Here is a 17873-nt window from a genome sequence, read left to right as displayed (position 1 = left end):
CCATGAGCATGCTTATTTGTGCCTCGCTGAGCACAAGTCCAAGCAGATAATGAGAAGCAGAAGAGTGGGTCATAGAGTATATACATTAAAATTGTGACAAATGATGGCTGAAAGTCTAAAAACATAAATAATACTATCACAAACTATATATCATCATAGCACTACACCAATACACATAATAAATGGCCAAGGTTTATCAAAATGTATCAAAATGTCTTCAAAGAGGGTGGCTACACCATAGGTACTGCCAAAATGCTTTCCAGAATATCTGTGAGTGTGAAACTGGTTCAATAACCAAGGGAACTTCATATTGTTTTTCTCTGAAGAAAATGAAGAAGAGTCCTTTCTGTTCATTTGTAGTGGTTTTAAGATGGCCACCCAAAGCCCAGGGGCCAGGACAACTAGAGGCAGATGGTCAATGCCAGGCATGTGGCCATTGTTGTGGCCTGCCACAGAACACTGCAGTTGGCATCTCCTCGGCTTTGCCTTGCCTTTCATTGTGAAGCTCTCTGGAAGACATCGTATTTGCCAAGCCTGGGCAAGAATGTTCCTATAAATAGGCACTCATAGGGCAAAGTGATGAAAAAGAATTAATCTTAGATATCTACCCTTTAATGCATGCCAGCCTGCTCTCAAAATATACCAGACTTCCCTAAGAGTAAACTCTAAGGATTATTAAATCTTCTTTTCTTAATTTCCATTTTGATTCAAAAATCATGGAAGGCGATGATCTTACTTTATGATTCCTTTTTCCCATGCAGCTGGAATGGGAAATATGACATTTACTAGCTGGTAAAGGTAGGGTTTTTCTTTATGGCATTAAATATTCTTTTTCATAATGGTGTTTTACTTCACAAATGGCAAATAGATCATGATGTGACCTGTGTGAAAATGTTTTCAAAGGACATTTGAGAATTCAGAAAGTCTCCTTATTCTGTGACGGGTTGAAATCCCAATCAGGTCTGATGCACTATAAGCTGGCTTCACTCATCATCTTGGTGAGAGAAAGTGAAGGACATGTGGGAAAAGACTAGGTGCTTCCATTTCACATTCAGCAAAGTTGTTTTTCTAATGAATTCTATGAACATAACAAAGATCCATTGCACCACTGGGCTTTTACATATTACTTTTTCAATCATGTGTTCATTCACATAAGTATTAGCATTATGTCAGGGATCAACTAGACCCTGTGGGCAATACAAACATGGTATCCTTACTCCCCATTTAGAGTGTTTCCTTGCCCTGAATAGGTTTAGATGTCAGGTTTTTTATATAGGTCAAAGTGACAAGATTGCTATTTTCAAAGAAATACAGTTTCTACACTCAGAGGGTATACAGTTCGGTAGAGAACGTAAATGTTAAGTAAAAAATGACAAGTGTATGAATTTAGAGTGAAGTGAAAATTCTAACCTTGCTTAATAACTTAAAGTCAGCTGAATTCATGTCTCCCCCTCCCTGTCAGACAACCAACATTCAATAAGAATAAGCTCCTAGCTTTCATTACCCCCTGTACTTTATGCTTTCTCCTGCCTTATTTCATTTTCCCATCCATATGGTAAGTATTGATGGTGTACTTCCCATACCTAGCATTGTGTCTGAGCAGAAAGTTCTGGCATATGACACATAGCCAGAGGAGGACTAGAAGTCCCCTGTAGACTTTTTTATAGCACCTGGTGTCTGAGGATGGGTTTTCCATTTAGAGCTCCTCATGGAGATTATGCTCCTTCCTCCTCTATTCAGAGCCCTATGAATGCTCACAGTTACCAAGCAGAGGGTTGCCCCAATTTACTGGGGCTTGGAGGGTAGCTAGACAATATTTCCCAGGGAAGGAAGGCAAGTTCAATAGCAAAAGTTCATTGAAGTCCTCTGTACATTGCTTAAGACTAGAACTCATAGTCCACTGCATGGAGTGGCTTGCACTCCAATCTTCTTTCCAGGAACCACAGAGATGAAGTAAATGAGCCACAGGAATAGGGATTTCTTCCAGACTGGAGATACTACAATCCTTCTCTGAATATAAGAGTAGGCTTTAAAAGGCAGCATTCACTATTGAGGGGATAACTCTGAAGAGGCCTTGTGGTTATAATGGTTTTATGATTATTTTGGATCTCTGTAAAGACTCCTGTGTTTGGGTAACTGATTCCACACTGGAGAGATCACACAAGCATTCCTTACCATTAGTCTGTGGCTTTGTTAGACAGAATTGAAAGAGCTCTGTGTCCATTCCATTCCCCAGTCATGCCCCAAATCTGTCATTCACATGACTGTGGATTCTTTCAGAATTAAACTCTGGGTCTTCTGTATTTTTTCAAAAAAATCACACATGCAAAAACAGTCTGGGGTAAGTATATGCTATGTGTTGAAAATAAAAAACAGTCTGGGGTAAGCATATGCTATGTGTTGAAAATAAAAGATGCTTAAGTCAGATTGCTCTCCTCCAAAATCTATAGGTAAGGAGGTGATTGTTTGAATACATACAAACATGCATACATATACACACATACAAGTATAAGCAAACAAAGAAACAGATTGGAAAAACACCCACCTCTTTTTTTCTACTGTTAATCAGTTCTTCTGGAAATACTGACAGACTCCCTTCATACTTTAGGGGAAATCTACACTATATGCTGAAAATAAAAGATGTCTAACGTAGGATACTTACTGACTTCTAAAAGTCTACAAATGAAGTGGTGATATTTGTTAATTTACATACATATACACACTAATAGCAGATTAGAAAAAAAAAGAGGGGTGACAAAAGGTATTCACTCAACAGATATTTACCAAGAATATATTTATTTACTAGGCATGTCCTCATGCCAATACAGAGTTCTTGATGTAGTAAGATAGGTAATAAATAAGTAAATATTTACCTCAGGAGACAGAAAATTATATAAAGAAAAAGTAAATCAGTGTAAGAACAATAGCTCTATAGGATAATCATGATATCTTTGTGAGATTGGTCAGGAAGCCATGTCTAAAGAGGTGATACACCATGAAATCCATGTGGGAAGTAACCATGGATCCAGATCATGCAGGATGCTGTGATGGCAGGAAAGAGTTTGACTTCCATTCTAAGCAAGATGGGAGAGACGTGTGGTGGGTCATGAGCTTAAGACAGACAAGGCCTGAGATATATCTCCAGTGTTAAGAACAGGCTGCAGGGATAAGCTGAAGTAGGAGACCAGGCAAAGGTGAGTGATGATGAGCAATTATGAAGGCTGGGACTGAGAATCACAGTGAGGGTGATAAGACATGTCTGTATGATAGAAATACATGGAAGGCAGATGTAGCAGGAATTGCAATCAAAAGTGAGATGTGAGAGTAGGGAAGGAGTCAGGATGATACCAAGTTCCCAGATCTTAATAATCAGAAGCATTGGTTTAAATAATTACCCAAAGGCTAACTTGTTAAGATGATGCTATCATCCTGACACAGTACTGTATTAGAATGGCTGAGATTTAAAAGACTGACAATATTCAATATTGGTGAGGACTTAAAAAACTAGAATTCTCCTGCATTGCTTATGGGAGTGCAAAATGGTATAATCACTTTGGAAATAAGTCCTATACTTTCTTAAAAAGTCAAACTTGGACCTCCCCTGGTGGTGCAGCCACCGGCGAGGGTCCCACAAAAAAAAAAAAAAAAAAGTCAAAGTCAAACTTACCCCACTTATGACCCAGCATTAATTCATATGTATGTAATCAAGAAAATAAAAACACATGCTTCAAAAAGATGTATATAAAAATGTTTGTAGAAGTTTTGCTTCTAATAGTCCTAAATGGAAGACAATTGAAATTTTCATTGACAGGAGGTTGGGGGACAGTATGATATAATTATAAAATGGAGAGATACCAGCAATTTAAAGGAACCAATATTACACATAACAATGCCAAAAAATCCTCAAAACAGTTTTCTGAGCAAAAGAAATCCAGATACAAAAATAATATATATTGATTGGCTCTATTTAGCTGAAGTTCTAGAACAGGGAAAGTTAATCTATGATGATCTCTCAGAAGAGAATGAGTGTATGGGTAGAGGGGCAGTGGTAAGGTTGAACATGAGTAAAGCACAATGCAGATTTCAATGTCTCCACAGGGGTATGGTTACATCAGTGATGTATTTATTAAAATTCATCAAATCATACACATAAGCGTATACTTCATTCTGATTATGATATCTCATTAAAAATGTTTATATAAATAGTAAAAACATTAAAAAATAGTAACTCAACTTTTAAAAATAAAAATATAGTTGCATGCCATTTATATATAAAAACCACAAAAATAGATTTCTATTGCTCTAAATATTACATGTATGTGTACAATTAAAAGCAGTATGTCTACGTTAAAAGAATTTGAGAACTAGCTGTGGAACTTGTTTCAACTCAGTGACAGCCTTTATAAGGCGGTTTATTTGCCTTGCCCCATTTCACACATAAAGCAACTGAGGGGGCTTTCCTGGTGGCGCAGGGGTTAAAATTTCAACGCTATCATGCTATCACCAGCCACTGTGGCAAGAGGTCGATCCCTGGTCAGGGAGCTGACCCACCAGGTGCAGCAGACCTCTCCTTTCTCACCTGCTGCTCTCCTTAGCAGTGTATTTCAGTAGATTCACCTGTTCTGCTCCCCACTTTGTCTCTGGTGAAACTTCTCCCCGCACTTCTGGTCTATACCCCAGTTCTGTATGCTTAAATAAATAAAAATAAATTCTTTTTTTAAAAATAATTTTATTTTTTTTTAAGATTTATTTCTACAAGAGCTGGGGAACAGGCCAGAGGCATGGGAGGGTGAGAGGATACACCAGAGACAGAGCGGGGTGCAGAACAAGCAGACGGACCGAAAGCACTGCTGAGGGGAGAAGCGGGCGAAACAGGAGAGGTCTGCTGCACCATGTGGGTTTCTCCCTGGCCAGCCAGGAATTGAGCCCGCACTACAGAGGCTGTGGACAGCTTCACAGCGCTGCGCTCAACCCACTGCGCCACCAGGGAGGCCCTAAAAATAAATCTTTAAAAAAAAGGCAACTGAGGGCTGGAGAGCAGCAAGACTTGCTGGGGATGTACACTGTTGAGCAGTAGAGCTGGAGCTTGAACTCACATCCAGATTCATCCTGCGTGTATGCCTTGAACCACTACATTAAATTTCTCTCCCACAGCAAAAATCAGAGGCCCTCTCACAAATCCTTAGGGTCTCTGAACCCCAGGCACTGGCCTGTGTGCATGCTTACTTTCTCCTTTGTCCTCAGTTTGTTTCACCCCATTTCACCCTTCCTACCCTTTAGACGGATCCTTCATTTAGAATATCTTTTTGGCATTTACCTTTGCTTTTATGTTTGTATGTTGTATTTTAGGTTGGGCTGAACTAGGGCCCTCAGGCTGCTCTATCAATGCAAATTACCCAGGTTCCCTGCACCCTCACCTCAGTCTGGAAGCCTGGGCCTAATATTTCCAGGAAGGGGCTTTGGATAGTTTCTCTCATCTTTTAACTGAAACCTATGCCCACCCTATGGGGAAATGCTAAATAATTCTTGCTTAATTCACCTGATGATGCCAGACATTTACTTCATTTCTACCAAGAAACTAAAATATTTTTTAAGCCAAAGGATGCATATAATTTTACTATTCACCACTATAAAATTCAAATGTGCAGCTACTTTGGGTGGAGAAATACATGCACCCCCCCATGTTCACTTCAGCATTATTTGCAATAGTTAAAAGTTGGGAACATGCACTCGTGAGTGGATATAGAGGATGCGGTCTACAGAATACTACTATGGAATACTACTCAGCTATTAAAAAAAAAGATGGGCCTCCCTGGTGGCGCAAGGGGTTAAGCACAGCACTGTGAAGCTGTCCACAGCCTCTGCAGCAAGTGTTTGATGATTGGCCAGGGAGTTACCCACATTGTGCAGCAGACCTCTCTTGTCTCACCCGCTATTCCCCGCAGCAGTGTATTTCAGTCAGTCTGCCAGTTCTGTTCCCTACTCTGTCTCTGGTGATCCTCTCACCCACTCCCCCCACCCCCCACACACATCTCTGGCCTTTACCCCAGTTCTTGCATGCATAAATAAATAAATCTTTTTTTTAAAAAAAAGATGAAATCGGGGGCCTCCCCGGTGGCGCAGCACTTGAGTGCTGGGTTGCGAAGCTGCCTGCAGCCTCTGCAGCAAGGGTTTGATCCCCGGCTGCTCCTCAGCTACCTGAGGAGGGTCCCACATGGCACGTGGACCTCCCCTGCTGCCCGCTGCTCCCCTCAGCAGTGTACTTCGGTCTTTCTGCCTGCTCTGCTCCCCGCTCTGACTCTGGTGAATTCTCTCACCCTCCCGTGCTTCTGACTGTACCCAGTGCTTGTATAAATAGATAGATAGATAGATAGATAGATAGATAGATAGATAGATAGATAGATAGATCGATCTTTAAAAAAAAAGATGAAATCTTGTCATTTGCAACAATATAAGCAGACTTAAAGGGTAGTATAGTTAGTGAAATAGGTCAGGCAAAGACAAACATCATGTGATTTTGCTCATATGTGGTACATAAAGAAACAAAATGAATTAATTAATTAAATAAAAGCAAAAATAAACTTTGGCCAAAAAAAATCAAGTGTTATTTTGAAATTAGTTTCTTTTTCTGGGGACACACACATTGCAACTTTTCTCCGAATTAACTCAAGTCTTTCCTCTCTCATGGATAGTATTTATTCTTTGGTAAATGTTTAATAAAGCAATTGAATAAGTATCTTTAAAAATTCAGATGTGTTGGCTCTTACAAGAAGCAGTCTTTATCAGCGTTTTAAAAGTCTGACTTACAGATTCTGAAAATTCAGCCACTATATATTTTCCAAAATTCAAAAATCAGTCCAAAAGCTAAGGCTAGATCTGGCAAGAAAACAAGAGAAATAAGTAATAGGTTAGAATGTAAAACAAACAACCTTTCAGCAAGCTATGCCTTTTAACCCCGGGAAATACTCTGGTGCCTTGGAGAACACAGGTCAATGTATCGGTCTTCCACTTTATTAAATTATTAGTATTAAAAAATAACTCTGAGCAAGCAACAAAACACAGCACAGTGCTTTCTACAAATAAAATTTAATTTGCTATCTCAAGAGCTTCTGGCTTTTATCGCCAAAGATTGGAGCATGGTCTTTTCAGGGAGAAAGTATTTTTTTTTTTTATCTAGTTTGGAGGAAACATGGCCAACATTAGTTCCAAATATTTTATTTCAAACATAAAGCACAGAACCAATACTAATAAACAACAGGCTCTTATGCCAACATTGGTGCATGTTTTTGTTATTGCATTATATTCCATGAGAGTTATTGTGCATAATTAAATAGAAAAAAAAACCCTTGAACTTGGAATTATAAAACCGTCACCACAAACCAACAATTCCACTTGATGTGTATTAAGTCATTAAATTTATTATAAAAAAAAGGAGGAGGGAAAAATCTTTTCCTTGTATATCATTAAAAATGCATGAGGGCTGAAAGCATAGCAAACAGCCCACACATTTGCTCAGGGAACTACTGCAGGAGGAGGCAGTACAGTTCAGAACAGAAAATGAGGTTTTCTTGAAATCAGAATGACTGCCATGTGGGTTGTTGGGAAGAAAGGATGTATGAATTCTGAGTATGTCAAGCTGGTCCCAGTGGCCTAGCTAAAGAATGTGTGGAGAGGCTCTGGATAGAATCTAAGGAGTCTCACCATTGCACGATTTATGAGAATGGAGCAGGGCATGAAGGAAGGGCAGGAAGATCCAGAAAATACATGCTGAGTTAGGCCCTGGCTTTTGAACAAGGATCAGCAGATACTACATAGGACACAGTGATTTTGCAGGCAGTTATGGAAGAAATGAAGTCCGTCTGTTAATTCTGCAGGATTACATACATGCCTATATGCATGCACATGCATGCCCTCACACATAAATGCACACATGTGTGCACGCACAATCCAATCTGAATCAGAATTATGAGTGTGCTGGGAGAAGCTTTTCTTAATGTGTATGACTGCAAAGTATTAATGAGAAGGGAGGACGTACAGAGAAGGGGAGCAATGTGGCCAGGAGCAGATATTCACTCAAAGTGAGTTAAATAAAAGTGTATCTTTCCTGAAGGGACAGTCAAGGTCATCTGGAAACAGAATTCAATCCTACCACTTTGGGAGCTATATTGGAAAGTGGGTGTATAAGTTCCTTCCCCTGCCTCTTGCAGAGTCATTTATCCCAATTGGGAGAAGAGCCTATAAGTAAAGAGAATAAATTTCTATTTATTCATCTATTTTCTATGGGTCTTACAGGACATCTGCTCTGTTTTTCTTATGCCATTCCAGTTCCTTCCATTTTACTGATGATGGAACTTCTCTTAGTAATTAGGTTAGTCTGTGGCATTAATGCCATGGCCCGATGCTAGCCCCAACTGTACATGCTCTCCCACTCAGTAATCTTTTACTCTTTTAGTTCTTTTTTTTTTTTCTTCTTTTTTAAGGGAACTTATTGGTCTAGTTCAGGTCACCAATTTTCTCCTGGTTCAATCAATATTGGACAGAAGAATTGGTTCAGCTTTCCAATTATCAGGGTGCCAACAGATTCCTTATGAAAGGATGAGACACAGCAAGCAAGTTGATTAGAGCATCCATGATCATACAAACTCTAAGATCAGCCCTTGAACATCAGGACTGAATCTACAGAAAATACATGCTTTCACAGGTTTGTACACTTGTACGACTTAAATAATTGCTGGAGTTCTCCAGTCCTAAAATGAATACATTTTTCACATGTCAATATTTTTCAAATTGAGATGTAGATGGCAATCAACCTATACATTTAATGCAGTGTTTCCCCTCCCCCCACACATAATAGCTTCCGTTAAACTGATGATGCATCATAAACCCAAGGTTCCCCAAGAATTGAGGAACATGAAAAGCAAGATTCTACTGGCTCATAGTTTTGTCAAAAGTTAAAAATGCAATCTTTTTATATAAAATTACTGTTAAGCACCATCTTCCTAATTGTTCTGTTTTTGTCTCACTTTCTTTTGAAAGATGACAATTTCATCATTTCAACAGGTAATTCCCCAGTCCCATCTTGTTAGCCTGTCCTCTGATATCATACCTAAATCATCTCTCCCTGGATTAACTCATTATTCCAATTAAAGTCCTTGATATAAGTCACAGACGTGCCCTTATTTGTGACAGAGCCATAAAAAACGTGTTGCTTTAATTCCTCCTATAAATCAGTTCCCCTGTTCCATTCCCTTAATTATGTGCTGTTTTTCTCTGGAATCACTCCAATGTCTAGGATTTTGTGTGTGTGTGTGTGTGTGTGTTTTACCTAGAAGTGATTCCAAAATTTGAGTATGCCAAGACCATCTAATAAACCAGCCTTCCTCTTTTGTGATGTTTTCTTACAAACAGTCCCATTGAAAGTCTTTCCTCTTGCCAGATGATTCAACAAAGAAATAACCTATCCTCTAGTTTCATCCAGGCTGCTTGCTTGGAGGACATTTACCCACCAGTGAAGATTTGCCATTTTGTGACTAATTTTTACACAGGGAACTATTCTTCCACTTGTGTTTCTGATGGAATTTCCTCTTACTATTTTCTAACTCGAATTCTATATTTAGCCCGGTAGTTAGCAACTGATGGTATAAACTGGCATTTTCAGGAATTGGGATGATATCATAGGAAAACCACTCTTCCCAGTGTCATTTTAGTTCAGGTTATGACATCAACTTAGTAGCTTTAGGAAAAAGCTAACATCTTTGGTCTAGTAAGTGGTAAAGGAGATGAGGAGGACTAGGTGATTCCAAAGACTTCATCAGCTCTAACATTTCACAGTATCATTTCTTGGTGGTCTGGTTAATATTATTCTGAGTTCGGGCCTCCCCCGTGGCGCAGTGGTTGAGCACTGGGCTGCAAAGCTGCCCGCAGCCTCTGCAGTGCCGGTTCAATCCCCAGCCACCGGCGAGAGTCCCGCATGGCACGCAGACCTCTTCTGCCGCACCCGCTGCTCTCCTCAGCAGTGTATTTTGTCAGTCTGTCTGTTCTGCTCCCTGCTCTGGCTCTGGTGAATTCTCTCACCCTCCCGTGCTTCTGACTATAACAGTGCTTGTATAAATAAATAAATAAATCTTTAAAAAAAATTTTTTTCTGAGTTCTCAGAGGCACAAAATCACACTGAGTCCTGGACTCTCACCGGTAATACCTCATCATCTCTACATTCATTACTCATATACTGCATCTATCAGAAAAAAACCACCTAGGTGTTTTCAAAACCCCATCTTGAAAACACACAGACACACATCTACATTTTACTTTGGAATTGAACTTTTATGGAATCCAACTCCATAGGAGTTCAGCTATTTATCATATTTTCCTGATGGATAGACCAAAAAAAAAAAAAGATATGTCTTTTAATCTGATAAGAGTGGTGTCCTCTCTGATAAACCAAAGGAGGAAGTATTTATGTGAAATGATGAATGTTATATTGCAATATTCTGATTATAAGAGCTGGCTGATGTGCCAAAACTCACCTTAATAGGCCATGGCTTGCTTTGAGGTCCTGTATGTGTTTTTGTCTTAGGATATCCTTCCTTCAGCCTATTCCCCATACCTGGAGTGGAAAATAACCTTATGTGACCTTTCCTTGGTTTTGAGGTTTGGGTCTCCATGTTTCTGGCTTCTGGGTTCATTTGAGATCACAATTCTGCTTGCGAAATGAAGAAACAGATGCCAAGAACCAAGTAAGCACAATACCAGCTCCTTTCATCTCCTAGAGACAATATGCTGACCTTGATTCCTAGAGTGTGTGAGATGCTCAGATTCCTAGAGAAATCCCTTACCAGTCTTTTGTCAATAGTTATTTTTGCAAAGTCTTCATTACTTTCTAATTGACCAAATTTATCTTCTTCATCTCCCCCATTAAACACAGGTTTAGAAGCAACCTCAATAGTGTAGCTTTTCTAATAGCTTTTTTTCATATATGTATGAAAAGACACACACACAATGGCCAGAGTCCTCTGCCTCTTGAGCCAAGTTGGGCCATCCCCTTTGCCATTTAATGGGAGCTGAAGTCATGGATCCATATATATGAACCCTCAAATTATCCCTTTCAGGACTCTCAAGGCCTCTCCTACACCAAGAGAGATGGTCACAGTCATTCAGGTTACTCCAACAGATTCAGACAGCTTAAAATTATAGGAAGCAGAAGGAGGGGCTCAGTGTTGACTCTCTGAGAATGTCTCCAGACTCTGATGTGAATTTCCCATCCCTTCACGGTTTCTTTGACCAGACACCTCAGCACACATTCATGAAAGCATTTCACTAATCGTTTCTTTCAGTCTTTCCCTCTATCCACACCTGGTTGACTTTTTAACTGTCTGCTTGGCCTGTCAACTTGGCCCAACAGCCACTGTGAGGGTGTGGGTGTTTTTCGTTCAACAAACTGCTTTTACTGGCTTGACCAGCCAAGCAAATGAAAAGAAGTTATGTGTGTTTTTAAAAAATTAAACTATTTTTGGCACTTGGATCAGTGGTTTGATGAAATCTAACTGAATTTTACAAGCAAAGGCTTAAAATGTCTCGAACTTCTTGCCCCCTTTCTATGCACAAACCACAGGCCTAGTCAACCATTAACCATCAGGTGTCAATTTGTCAGTTTTCCCATTTGCTACTTGGGTATAAAATCTAACACTCCCACTCAGTGCTCAAGATCAAGGCTTTTAAATAGAGAGGGACCAAGGGATCCTTAAACTTGACTTTGCCTCTCATTAGCTACCTGACCTTGGCAAATTACGTCTCTTTCTTTGTGACTCAAATCCCAACTGTAAAATGGAGGAGTTAATATAACTTTCATGACAGAGCTGTTGTGAGGTAAAAAATTAGATAATGTACGAATTGTCACAGCAAAAAAATAACATTATAATAAAAAACTAATATTTATATTTATATAAATCAACCCCTCAGCCAAGAGTCTCTTATATGATCATATTCAAAGGTACCTATTGTTTGTTATTATTGTTATTATTATTATTAGTCATCTAAATTATCTAAATTCCCACAAATATTTGGTCATTACTCAGTGATGAGGGCTTTAGAAGATACACAGATACACATACCAAGATAACATCCCACAATTAGTTTTATATTCTAAATGAAAGACTAAGACAAAAAAAGCATGCTGAAATTTCAGGACTTCATGAGAACACTACAAAGTGCTGTGGGGTCATAGAGCAAGGAGAGGTTACTTCCTGGGGGCACATTATTATCAGAAAATATCTAACTAGGGGCTTACTTAAATAGGCAATATTAAAAAAAATAAGAAGGAATCCTAACATTATCTGATTTCATCCTCCCAACTATCCCCCGAATTAGGCATTATTCTCATTCCACATTTTATGCACAAGGTTGAGAGAGGGTAAATAACTTGGCCAAGAACACATATCTTTAAGGTTGAGTCAGGACTTGAATCTAAAGCCTATGTTCATAACCACCATGGAAATACTGTTTTGGGGGCTTTGGGAAGGGCTGACTGCCCAACCAGCAGTACATATCTACATATCACAGGAGTGGACTATAACCACCTTCAAGGAACTCTGGATTCCGTGAACACATGTGATCTCAGGAGCAGATGACAGTAGGGTAGGGGCAGAACCCAAGGATGAGAGTATCTGCTAAAGTGCCTCCCTAGAGACAGATGGCTTCGAGGAACATTACAAGTGGAGAAAGTCATGTAGCCAGAGACAGACTTGAAGAAACTAATTTGGAAAGGTACTTTATAGGGCAAAATTGACAAGAGTTGGTGGGTGACTAATTGGATTTAGGGAGATGAAGATGAAGCCGGAGCTGAAAATGATTCCCAAACTCTCATCAAGACATAATGTAGGGGATAGCAATTTGATAATTATTCAGTGTCAACCACGTATAAGATTTTGCTTTTGACTAGGGCTCTTCTCAAGCTGCATAACCTCTGAGATTCTCTATACTTTTCTCTCAATAAAGAATATTAAGATATGGGACTGAGGAAACCCTTTCTGAAAATCATGTCTATGCAATTTCCTTAGCCATGAGTCTAGCACACATTGTGATGACTGCTTCCATTGCTTCTGCAACCTTGCCAGTATGGGGGATAGAGGTAAAACAGAAATGCATGGGCTAGAGGCCAGGGTTGAAATCTGTCCTTGTCTCCACCAATGTACATGGCTGTGGGCAAAGTCACTGATTTTTGTGGACCAAATTATCTCATTTAATGTTCTTAACCACATGAAGCAAGCATGGGTAAGTCCATTTTACAGATTTAATAAACTGAGTTTTAGAGAAATTGAGTAGTAGAGCTGGGGTTTGAACTCAGATCTGTCAAGCTCAAAGAATTGGGGGTTATAAAATCATTGAAATCACAAAAATAAACTACCATTAATTTCTGCATTGTACTGAGTCTCTATTTAAAGAATGTTGAGGTATTACATGTATGTGTACCTCCTCAGGTGACCTTCCATTTCTTAACCTTTTAACACAGACATTTCCAGAGTAATTTTCCCAAACATCTTAGGTTTTGCTGAAAGAGACTCTTGCATAATTCCAACCCCTGGCCAAACTCTCTTAATGATGTTATTTCACACCATATGCATTGAGGTTGGCCTGAGTCAGCCATTTTTCTCACTTTTGATTTTTTTTCTCCTCCTGCCCCCTTCTTTTCCAGTCAATATTCATTTTAAATGCAAGAAGTCAGCCTCCTTTTTAGCTGACAAGGCTGGTTGTTCATACACCTCTCGGGTGCATAACTGACAAGTGTCTACTTAGGTGTAGGGCAGTCTCTAAATATGTCTTCTGAAATATTCAAGGAAGAACAGCCAGGAAGCCAGCAATCTGCTGAGCAAAGGATGTGGTGATCACCAGGGCCAAAGTGATCCCCACATGTTCTGATAAAAGCCTCTAGGTTGGGGAAAGTAGGGTTGGCCACCTCCAAGCATCCCAGCTTTGGCCCCTGGGTCCTCTTTCCTCGTTGTTTCTTTCAATGAAAAGCATCTGCCTACCCAGGGCTTGATCCCCCACTTCAGATACTACATATCCTCCAGCTCCAATCTACCAGTCCTTTTCTCTTCTGGTGCATTCTGGAACTCTCTGTGTCTGGGCAAGCTGCCTGCCTGGGGATACTGCCACTCTGGCTGCACAATGGAATCACCTGGGAGCTTTAGAAAGATGCCAATACCTTAGCCACACAAAAGACTACTTAACTCAGTGTCCAAGGAGGTGAGTCCTGGGCACTGAATTCTCTGGACAGTATGCTAGTGGGGAACTTTGAGGAATATCTCTCAATTTGAGTTTGATTTCTTTCTCCTGGTTGGACTGTGGTTATAGGTTGGAAGAGGAAGACCTCAGAGGTGATGTAGCCTCTCATCACAGGTTTGTGGCCTTTGTCCCATCTTTGGATTTTGTCTTTGAGTAGAGCTATGCTGTAATGGCAGCTCTGGAGGCCTTACCTTATACTTTCACCCCTCCATCCATTCACATATGACCTCAGCAGATCCATCTTTCTCTCTAAATCTCAGGTGCTTTATTTGTGAAGCAGGGTAACAATGCACCTGCATTTATAGCATGTCCATACTGCCTGACAGTGATATTAAAGAATTTATAAATATTCTCATTATTTATCATTATTAATCATTTTCTTGGGCAAATTTCTCCCATGTCTTCTTAAGCATGAAATAGAGGTTACTTAGTGATATTTAAGATGCCTTTAAGTGGTGATGTTCTTGGATTCTGGAAGAACCTATTCAGACATTTTACAAATGAAATAAAAAGGGGACTCACCCAAATGTGCTATTTTACAACTCACCACTGTAATTCTCTGAGTAGCCTTTGTGACTGAAAGCTGAATTAGCAATTCTGCCAAGACCAGTTAAACGCTCTACATCTCGATAGCAGCTACAATGCTCATGCCCCGACAAACTCCAGACATAGAAACAGGTGATATAAGTTTAGTAAGGGAAGGGAGTTATGTTACTAGATAAGTTAGCTTGGAGATGTGTTTCAGTCCTACATAGGGATGGACCTTGAACCAAGCTACTCTTGAGTAGAACCCATTGCACACCATGGTAAGTGGAGGGCTGGTGGGGAAGACAAGTAGAGGAAGGTAAGGAATCCCTTTGATGAGCATTTAGCAATCCCAGTTTAGCTGGTGGGACTCCCTAAAGTGGGACTAGCAGTTCAGATGCAGGATTAGCCTCAGGATCTTTAGCTGTAAAGTCAGGAGGATAGTTCCCTGCTTCCAGAACTACTGAGGGACTTTAAAGGGGCCATATATTTGGGAACAGTTTGCAAACATTAAAAATGCTATTCAGGTGTAGAATCATTTGTGAATATCTAAGATGGAAAACAGGGAGCAGTGAATAGAGGTGGATTTGTCATATTTATTCAAGAATATACATGCTTCCTGTCTATCAAGGTCAGTGATGTGGTCCAACCCATAAGCCAGGCAGAGGAGAGCTGTGCTTTCTATCAAGTTTACAAGTCTCCCTATGGTAAATCTTGAGGCCACTTGGGTAAACCTTGGACCAACTCAGTCAAACAAAAGTTGTATAGGAGTCTAGATTCAGCCAAGTCGAGAACTAATAGTAAACTTGCTTTTCTGAGATAAGAGACTCTGTTAATTAACATTTTAAATTTTAATGTGTCAATAATTTAGGAGCCTAGTTTGCTGGGGTTGTGGTTTTCCTTTTTTTCTCCCCTCCTATGAAGAATAATTTTGCAAGGGTAAAATCACTGAGCAGGGCATTCCTGTATAGTTTATTAGGAAGGTGAGGGGAGGTTCGTCTCTCTCAGGATTTCTTTTACTTTTTCTTTTTTTAAAAAAAGATTTATTTTATTTATACAAGAACTGGGGTACAGGCCAGATGTGTGGGAGGGTGAGAGTATTCACGTGAGACAGAGCGGGGAACAGAATAGGCAGACAGAGAAATACACTGCTGAGGGGAGCAGCGGGCGAGACAGGAGAGGTCTGCCGAGCCATTGTGGGTTGCTCCATGGCCTGCGGGATCAAACTGGCACTGCAGAGGTTGTGGACAGCTTCACAGCGCTGTGCTCAATCGCCTGCACCACCAGGGAGGCCCACTCTCTCAGGATTTCTTTTGTTGCATTATAAGGTTCCTGATTTTCATTTTAACAATAAACTTAGGATATTCAGGCTGAATGAATTTGATTCCAAAATTTGAGGCATGTGACTTGAAACTGGGAATAGTTCAGCAAGAGATAGAATGCAAACAGGAGATCTTACTATTATGACTATCCATGTTAATACATTTAGGTTGTATCTAAAATGAACCAATACAGTCCTTTCAAAGGTGAAACATGTCAGTGAATTCTTTTTAATCTGAGCTGAAGTTGGTTAACTACAACCCATGAGTCAAACACAACCCTCCACAGTCTCTGTAAATAAAAGTTTTCCTGGAACAGAGCCATGTCCTCTTCTTTCCATGCTGCTGAGGGCAGCGTTTGGATTACAACAACAAAGCTCAATAATTTTGACACAGACTGTTTGACTCCCAAGCCCTTTTTACTATTCTACCCTTTACAGAAAGTTTGCTGATGCTGACGCAAGAACTGAGATAATTTTAGGTGTTCCATAGGCAGTTTTATTTTAATAGCCATGTGTTTCTTTAATATGTATTAGAAAAAGATGTAACTGCCAAATCAGCATTTTTGCAGATTTTTGTTTTATTTTGGAGGACAAGCTAAAGAAGATTTAAAAAGGGAAACTTTGAGCAAATTGAAGGGAAAATATGGCATATGAATAATACAAGAAAGTATGGTGATGACATGTAAACTCCTGATACTTGAGAAACAGACAATACTGGGAACCAAAAATTTTGTTTGGTTTTTATATTGAATTTCACCTTTGTGATTCAAAGAAAACTTGGCGTAAGACATTGTAACAAGTCTACTTTTAACTTGTTCTCTATTTGAGTCTTAAAATAGTTTGGGGAAGAAATAAACAGGTAACAATATTGACTTTCCACTCATACACATAAAGGAATCCCCACATTTGTGGTCACAGCATTGATCACAAGCCAACCTGTTTGGGGTACTGAAGAACAAAATAAAGCTTAATTCTAGTGTTTGTTCACTTGCTTTGTTCCGAGCAAGTGGTTTTGGATTGCTAGAAGTTTCTATAAAGCCTGATATCAGAAAGTCCTTCAGAATTGTACATTGACACAAGAACTCGAGTTCATCTGGCCCTACCACCTGTGGTTAAGTATACAGTCTTAAAAGCAAACTGCAGGCAGCCTCCATAATTCTCTCTTGAGCTTACTCCAAACCCGTGGCCTCTGAAAGCATGCCCAGGAATATTTGTAGGCCCAGATATTTTTAAAGAACTTTGATGACAAAGTAACCTGGGAAAAGAAAACTAATTTAAAAAGAGTTAAATTTGCTAGGATTTACTGCAAGATTTTTCAAGATTTGCGTAGAGATGGTGGCTATAATTTTGCCCAAACCTAACTGACCAAGGAACACTTTTCTCATAGAGTATTTTGGGAAATGCCAATCTGAAGGATCTAGAGAAAAAAGACATAATTAGGTAGGCATTGATATGATTTGGAATCTAGAATGTACTTCATTTTGGCATTTTTTTGGAATCCATCCTTTAAGGTATATCATTAACTTCATAGAAAACTAGTTTACTAAAGAGAAAATGGTACAACTTTCCAAACAGGAAAGAACTCATGTGCAGAGAATCCTTGGGAACTCTGAAAATCAGTTTGTGCTAAAACTTTTCAGAGGCTGATTAAAAACAAATACCAAAATCCTTACAAAATGTATCATCTTTAGAAAGCAATTCCAGTTTAAAAATGTATCCTTTGGAGATAATCAGAGACATGTGCATA

Source organism: Talpa europaea (assembly GCF_964194135.1).
Source record: "Talpa europaea genome assembly, chromosome: 9".
NCBI classification, from domain to species: domain Eukaryota; kingdom Metazoa; phylum Chordata; class Mammalia; order Eulipotyphla; family Talpidae; genus Talpa; species Talpa europaea.
This window is presented reverse-complemented; position numbering follows the sequence as displayed.